At 32.1% G+C, this 8,916-nt stretch overlaps 1 long non-coding RNA gene across 1 annotated transcript; it reads right to left on the reverse strand.

The window, feature by feature from the left end:
• Positions 1–5,898: 5,898 nt before the first annotated feature.
• LOC112750749 (uncharacterized) lies at positions 5,899–8,595 on the reverse strand. The gene is made up of 4 exons (XR_011872271.1): positions 8,271–8,595; positions 8,151–8,188; positions 7,210–7,297; positions 5,899–6,366 (listed from the first exon to the last, which is right to left on the reverse strand). It is a non-coding gene; the product is annotated as an uncharacterized lncRNA (long non-coding RNA).
• Between the last annotated feature and the right edge of the window lie 321 nt (positions 8,596–8,916).

The raw sequence follows: 8,916 nt of genomic DNA on the forward strand, positions 1-8,916 counted from the left end.
TTTTCTTTTTAGACAGTAACATTTGCCATAATATAATTTTATGAATACAAACTATGAAGTATAAACATCTGCAGAAAAATTAAAATAAAATTCCAGTATGCTTAAAAAAACGCAACAAGGCCTTTTATCATCCTTTCATGTGACAAAAAGAGACCCAAATTAAAAATGATAAATTTTATAGTATTTATAATTTAGTGTTTAATTTTTGTTTAACTTATTTTTTATAATAAATTTAAATATTTAATAATTATTTATTTTTATATTTTTAAAATTAAATATTAATTTTTAATTTTTTTTAATAAATTAGATAAATACTTTTAAATTCCATAACAATCGTTATTAAAAATTGTCAACATCTTCTATTATGTTATTTTTTTCTGACCCAAGGAGAAAAAATGAAAAATAAATATTTAAACATCATTAATCCCTAATTCTTAATTGTTGCATTGATACAATATGCCTGACAAAGCTGAATTTACCGCAGTGCACCAACTGACCAACAATGACTTTATCACACCCATGTATCATTCACACAGCCCCAACATCTATCATTCTGTATATGTGGATATTTTTTTTAATCCATACCATAGAAAAATTCTTCATTTATTTGTGACCAACATGAAAGAGATAATTATAGACTTATAGGTGGTATTTGGTTTAAACGTTTTCAATTTTCATTTTTCATTTTTTACTCAAAATAAAAACTAAGATAAAAGCATATTAATTTAATTTCAATAAAAATTATTTCTATGAAAATATTTTTAAAATAAGGTGAAACAAAAAACCGCTAATTCTCTGTTTTCACAATTTTCATTTAGAAACTTTAAAAAGATGGTGGTATATATGTAATTATGAAGTGCCTTTTTTCTATTCTCATCACAACCAAAAATAAAAAAAAAAAACGTATTTTTTCTATTCATTCACTCCATTTTTTCATTTCTTCTTCAATTGATCATTAATCTCCTTTGTGCTGTCTCTTACTGTGCTGCTTTCAGTCACGGTTCTTTTGGTAAATTTTTTTTATAACGAAACTTTTTTTTTCTATGCATTTCTATAATTTTTTTTAGAATTGTGTTGATTTTTTAAAAAAGCTAGGTTTTTGTTTTACACTTTTACCTCCAGACTATTGCTAATAGTTGTTGATATCTCTTTTTTTTTTGTTGCGTCTCATATTCAATAGTAATTGATATTTATTAGTATAAGATGAAAAATCTGAAACTGAAAATAACAAAGAATGGTCTAGTAAAAATATCTTTTTTAAAATTACACTGTGGATGACATGATTACAGATGAACTATTAAGGGTAGACCAACAAGGTACGCTAATGGTAGTGCTCAAGCAAACCAAATGACTATTGTACGAGATACAATTGCAAATGAACTGTGGACTAATTACAACCATTGAGTATTATATAATAGATGTACTTAATATATGATAACAAGTATATTGAACATAATGTGATTTTAGATGATTTGATAATAAAATTGTGTTTTGGCTATTTTATTAGTAACTAGCTTAGGAAATTGCTTGCATTTTTTGTGTCAAAGTTCTAGTTTATGTGTTAATTGTATTTATACTTGCAAAAGAACTATATAAAGTTTAAGAAAAATAAAATGAATTTATGCATGATTATAACATTTTAAAAAAAATGAATTTTTAATAACTATGATATTATGCATAACTATTTGTTTATATAATTTTATTTTAAATATTTTTAATATATATTAAAAACAATCAAACGAAATATGTTTTCAATATTTTTTTTAAATTAGAAACAATGATCAAACCAAACATGTTTTCTAAAATCTGAAAATTTAAAAACAAAAATAATTTTCAAAAAAATAAAAAATAAAAATAAAAACAGAAAACATTTTTTCAAACCAAACACCACCATATAGTGTGTTTGGTTTTAAGAAATATTTTCATTTTTCATTTTCAAAAGATTGTTTTCATTTTCAATTGAGTAAACTACCATTTCTACCTATGAAAGTTAAAAACGTTTATAAATCTACTCACGGAAGAAAGAAATTATCTTATGTACCCATCAATGATGACATCTGTGGACGAAACTAACCAATCGTTATTCCAGCGTTGACTCCGTTAGTGACGCTCCCTACGTGATACATCACGGCGTTACGTGGCCTAGGGACTTCATACGTGGATATTATAATTTATTTTGTTTTAAAATATAATTGGTGGTTAAAATTTTATTTAAAAAAAAGAAAATTAGAAATCAAGAGTTAGCAAATGTATACATGTTCGCGCGTTTCACAAAACAGAGGTCAGAGCCCTAGGAGAAGCAAACTGTTCTTCTTCTTCACTCAAAGAAAACGTCCCGTCCCATTTCTGTGTGGGTTAGCTGCACACAATAATCTCTGTATTGAAGAGAGGGTGCTTGTTGGTGTGGAACGTCTCACCTGTTGGAAGTGTGTGGTGTCATCTATAGACAAGTAGTAACCTTTGATCTCTCTATTATCAATTTCTGGATTTTGGATGCATGGTTGTGGATATGGAATTTTAATTAGGATTTGTTTGTACTGGCTATGATGTGGTTGTGAAATGGTTTTCTTTTCTGTGTATGTCTGTTTACAGATGGCTACCATCACATTACATTGGTTATTAGTCACAGAGGAAGGTTTGAAAAGGGTGATGATGGCAAACTGGCACACGTTGGGGGTGAGAAAACAGAGATTGAACGAGTGAATGTGGATACCTTAAATAAGTTCTTCATAAATGACTTAGTAAAGGATATAGGGTACATTGATGTGAGCGAGTTTTACTGGCTGAAACCTGGAAAGGAGTTGGATTGTGGGTTGAAGTTGCTTAGACTTGACATGGATGTGGTGAGCATGTACAAAACAGCCATTGTTAATGGGAGGAGAGTTGAGGTGTTCACTAAGCATCCAGTTAACCTTCCTGAGTTCGCAGAAGAACACAAAGATCCTTAACCATATGTTGAGATTTTAACTGCTACTAAGACCCCAGTTAAGCACAGACCCAATCCTGTGCTAGGAGAATCCCAACCCCAAAGAAGAATGCAAAAAGACTATTGAAGTTGAGTGAGACAGACGGAGGTAATTTGCAAGACAAGAACCCTGGCATGCCTGGACCGAATGCCCAAATAGAAGATGATGTACTGGACAAAGATCTCCAACCTACTATAAAAAGCACACAACAACCAGAAATAACTAGTGAGCCACCAAATGTACCCACACAATTACCAAAAGTAACCTTTCAAGAGCCACCAAGAACCATTCAGCCCCCAAATGCACCCACCCAACCCAATTTACCTACATATCAATCTCCCTCAATACCGTCGCAACCGTTGGAGAAGATTCCTCCACACCCTCAACTATCACATGTGCCAGTTGCAAGTGAAGAAACTGGACACCAAAATTCAGTTTTTGCAGAGTCAGTTACTCCCACGCTTGATAAAGGTACTGCAGAATCTGTTGAGGTTTTTACACAATACATCCCATAGCCTTGCAATGAACCGGATCTCAGGATACTGGCATCCAAAATGAGAAGGAAACACCCGGTGAAGAGGGTCAACCCAGTAATTCACAGCTCGAACCAGATATAAACCCAAAAGTTGGTGGTGGGAGTCAAAAGAAGAGGAAGAGACGGTCAACAGAGAGGCCTCCTCCATCAGGGCAAACCTTCATACCTAACTAGGATACAAATAAGCATCCTTAAATTTTTATACGTGTGGAGAGTGAAGATATGTCGGATGCAGGTGCAGGCATGCACTGTCATGAGTCGGAAGAGCTGGATTCTATTGCAAGTGATGATGAAACGAGTCAGCAGGCAACATTTCCACAAGGAAATGCAGATGCTCCAGTTAGGGAAGTAAGAAAGGGTCAACCACTGCACAGTTGAAAGAAGGATCAAGCGAAAGCAGCAACTCTACTCCAAATACATGAAGCAAACATGTTTATATTATGTTATTTTGTTGGATCTGTAGTTTATGTTATAATTGTTGGATATGTCACATACTTTATTCTGTTTTTCTTATGTTTTGGTTTTCGGTATGGATGGATAATCATTGTTGATACTTATACTTATAAGTTGAATGTTTCAGTAACTCAGTTACTATGTATATAGCAGGTTATTTTACCTCTGTTTCATGTTATTATGGTATACCATAAAAACTAAACAAAAATACCGATTAGTAATGGATATTTTTTGCAAGTTATGTATTTTGTAAGACTATATTTAACATTTCTTATATTCGTCATGTGTACAAATGTCCGACTCTCAATCGAGCATGGGTATTTTTGTCATGACAACCATATCACAACCAAGAACATTAACCACAATAACATCGAACAGACATGAAACAACTAGCCAGGGCATTGCATTGCATAATCATAGACGAACAATTACTCAGACTCAAAACCTCCTGAAAATCAGATACACAAAGCACACAAGGTTACACACCACCACGATTGACAGAGTCATAAGCCACAATCTAAGGCTACTAACTTTAGCTTCAATCCTCCCTAACTTGATGAGCATCTTCACTTTAGCCTCAGCCTCAAGAACATCTTCGTGCATCTTTCTTTCTGACAATCCTCTCCTCAAACCCTCCCACTGACCATTGATTTCGTCTACCCATACAAAGAAGCTGCAGCTTGAGGTCTATCAATGGCAAAGAAAAATTAGATCAGACACGCATTCACCTCACATAGAACAGAGTGTACAAAGGGTTTACCTTCCATTTGGGACAACGGACGAACCAGCTCCCAGGATTCATCGCGGTCCCCGACTGTAACAACGTCACCCCCAACCCACAGAAGCATCTGCCATTGAACTTCCTATGATGCACCCGCTTTGAAATTGAGCTTCCAGATACACTACAGCTCGCATTCAAAGATGGAGTAAAGAGTCTTCGCCTCGACATTAGTAAATCTTCGAAGAATTTTGTCAATCTAAGGCTAGGGTTCGTGTTTGAGATGACAGAAGTTTTGAATTTGGGAAATTTTGGGGTTTAAGGTTCATTATAACGGTTAAACAGCTCAGCAAGCCACGTATGAATCCCCCTAGGCCACGTAACACCGTGATGTGCCACGTAGGGAGCGTCACTAATGGAATCACCGCCAGAATAACGATTGGTTAGTTTCGTCCCACGAATGTCATTATTGATGAGTACATTAGGTAATTTCTTTCTTCCGTGAATAGATTTGTCGACATTTTCAACTTTCATGAATAGAAATGGTAGTTTATTTTTTTCAATTTAGTAAAATGCGATAGTAACATTAATTATTCTGTATGTAATTATTTAGTTAGTCCCACGTGAAATAAAAAAGTTATCAAAGATAATATGAATAATGGACAAATTATCAATAAACAAAAATATATAATTAATGAATTTTAATCCATAACTAATTTAGGTGTGATTGAAGGAAATAATAATTAATTTTATTTTGATATTAGAAATAAATAGTTATTTTGTGTTTATACAATATATTATAATTGAAAGAATATATCCTATTCTTTCACTGTGTTGCCATTCTTTTAGAAATAGCAAATTTCATTTGATTATCACTCTAGAATTTCAATGCAAAATTTAGAGAAATCCAACTATTATGAAAGCCGGATTACTATAAAAATAACTATTACACTCTTTGAATATAGTCCTTCTATAAATTCTACATAATATAAAATATTTGTTACCAAAACTTTTGTAACTATTATGAAATTGAAGAAATATAACTATATTTTAATCGATTTAGGTTAATCGAATAATTATTTTATTCGTCCACTTAAATAAGTATCGAAAAATTAAATTCTATCTTATGTTTGTCGAGCTAAAAAATGCAGTGAAACAAAAAAAAAGAAGAAATACAACTTTTTCATCTATCACTTCAAAATATAGCTAATTATAGAGGGATTCAATTTTGAATTTCCAAGAATTTGAGTGTTATAGCATCTATTCTCTATTTCTCTTTACAAAAAGGTTCAGAGCATGGCATCATGCTCCAAAGGAAGAAAAATGAAAAACATTGAGGAAGTCATATATTGAACAATATCACTGACTTTGATATATCAATGTCCTCTTCCACTATTGGCATGGTACGTGCACGAAGCTTGATCCAAAAGTTTCCGAAACAGTGAATATAGTTCTTGTACACAATACACACTTACATACTTCTCACATACTCACATACTCACATACTTACTAATTTTTTCTTCTCGGTTGCAACTGGTAGGACTCGAACCCGAGACCTTTGAGATGGGGAGGGGGTAGAATGCCATGTGAGCTATGGCTCATTGCCCATAATACTTCAAATGACCACAATTTGTGCTACATTTTCATGTGTCCGCATCCATGTCTTTAAGCTGCTTTTCTATTTTATTATTTTGCTGGATAAAGATAATAACTGATTAACTGTTACAATGTTAATATATAGCAATTTTTGTGGAGACTACTAGAATATAATTTTTGAACTCGCTTTTTAAAATCAAAAGCATCATCTTCTCCACTTCTCTTCTAGTTGTAATATGTTTTTAATTAGAACATAGAAAATGCTAAAATTGGACAAATAAATCAATTGGATATCTTAAGGAATCGATTGGTGGATTGTTTTATCATGATCCAAGCATTTCTAACATATTCAATCGATTGGTTTAGTGTCCAATCAATTGGTTCATGATTTAGTGATTTAGGGGATTCAATCTATGACAGAATAGATGTCCAATGTTTTGGCTAGTTATTCAATTGATTGGATAAAAACCCAATGGATTGATTTTCTGTCAGAAAATTTATAACGATTAATTTTGACAAAATGATTTTACCTCATCAACCTACAAAGATATAAATAGAGGCAATTGAGTCATTTATCACCAATGAGCATCATTCTTGGCAGTTATCTTAATTTATATTGATTTTACAAAGTATTTCTACACAAATTTAAGAGATATACAAAATTTTGGTTCATAGAGAAAAAAAGTATATTCAATTACTCTTCAAGAGAGTTTTGATTTGTGTTTTTGTGTGAACTATCATTGTAAGAAAAGAGATATGTAGTTTTTTCTTATTTTTGAAATTGGAACTACTTGAAGATGTTACTCTTGCATCTTTATTTGAAGGGTTTGAGGTTTTGTACAAAATGGAGAAAATATTGTAGGTGTATCAAGTACTTGTTGTTAAGAGTGGATTATGTCTTTCTTGCTCTTAAAGTTGAAATTGCTTCAAGATTCACTTACAAAATATCAGTAAAAAATCCCATCCATAGGTGTATAACGTCCTTGATATAGCGGTTTGTCTAGAACCTATAGACTCTTAGTGCTTTACCTACAAGTTTATTGAAAAAATTTGTTAAGAATCTATCTCTGTTATTACTCCAATTATTAACTAAGATGTAACCAAGTTACTACACAAATTAGAAAAATCCTGAGCTTCAAATAGCAGGAAAAAGAGCCTAGCTCGCTAGAGTGACTAAAGTATTGAAAACATTAATGATCATATAAACAAAACAGTATATTTAAAACTCAATATATATCTAAACAAAGACAAAATTTTCTTAATGTACTTAAATTTATCAATCTGATTGGACGAGAAAGAGTACTAAACTGCAGTGCATATCTATGAAACAGAGAACAGTAACACTCACATGCAACTTTAAATTGTGAAGGGATGAATCAATGATTTCAGAAAGTATGTGTGGTTAAACAAATCTACTAAACAATAATAGAAGAGAGTATATGCCATTATTTCCATTGCTATGGTCAAGAATCCTAAAGATTATTCTGAAATATGGAATGAAAACAGAGAAGATTGGTCCACGAACAGCCCAAGAAAAATCAACATATCCAAGCAAAAGGGCTGCACAAGAAACTAAGATGTGAAAAAGAAACTAGTTTATATGTTGAGAATTTTGTGAAAATAATGTGTATAGAATAAAACTTTCTTGAATTTGAGCATAAGTTTTAGAAAATGTATTAAACTTTGATAAATTAAAATTTTTAGAACAAACCTAACCTCAACAACAATATGAAGAGGGGCAACACAGCCATGAAGAATTGAAATATTAACAAACCCCTCATCTTATTTGTTCAGAAAAAATAAAAATTTTCAATGAATTTGATTCATATATATCTCAAAGAATTGTACTAATAAAAAAACAGCCAATGAACAATATATTTACCTGCTAAACGAAACTCCATGCCATATTTCCTTCACAATCTGTAATTTTAAACCCTCTTATTCAAGTGAGAAACTAAGTCTACCAAACAAAGAAAAATATGAACCAAACTATGACACTGACCTTCAAAATGTTAACTATAAGCACCCTTTTGAAAGTTGCTTCACCAAAAGGCAAAGTTTCTCACTGATTTTTATGTCCTTATAGATAAAAAATTTTAAAAAAAAAATTAAAAAAGGTAGAGTCATAGATTAGTGGCAGATCTATATCTCTGACATGCGTGTATCTTATCCTATCATCATTCATCAGCATTATTATCAAGTTCCCTAGCAAAGTGGGCATTATTGTGTTTAAGCTTTAACTCCTTTTATTTTTGGGTCCCACCAATCAGCATCCAATGTTGAAGTTGTGACATTAAAAACACCATTAAGGTATGGGACACACACACAACATTATTATGTGACAAAGCCACCATATTTGTCATGATTGTGCAGTATCTTACCAATATGCATTGAAAGTCTCAACTCTCCAGAGAACTCAAAAAAGTTTAAAAAAGGTTGATAGAAGATAAACAAATAATACATTCTGGGCCCAATGGGCTTACTAAAGATAGACAGGTGGCAAGTGGAACTCTTTGTGCTGTCCAACCAATGAGGTCCAAACCCATATTTCGGAAAATTAAGTTTTAGACACTTTAACAATTGACCAACCAAGCTTTGTCCTGCCTTAAATTCACTTAAGCAGGTCTTAAATTTAAGGTCTGGTGAAT

Source organism: Arachis hypogaea, chromosome 15 (genome assembly GCF_003086295.3).
Source record: "Arachis hypogaea cultivar Tifrunner chromosome 15, arahy.Tifrunner.gnm2.J5K5, whole genome shotgun sequence".
Taxonomy (NCBI): domain Eukaryota; kingdom Viridiplantae; phylum Streptophyta; class Magnoliopsida; order Fabales; family Fabaceae; genus Arachis; species Arachis hypogaea.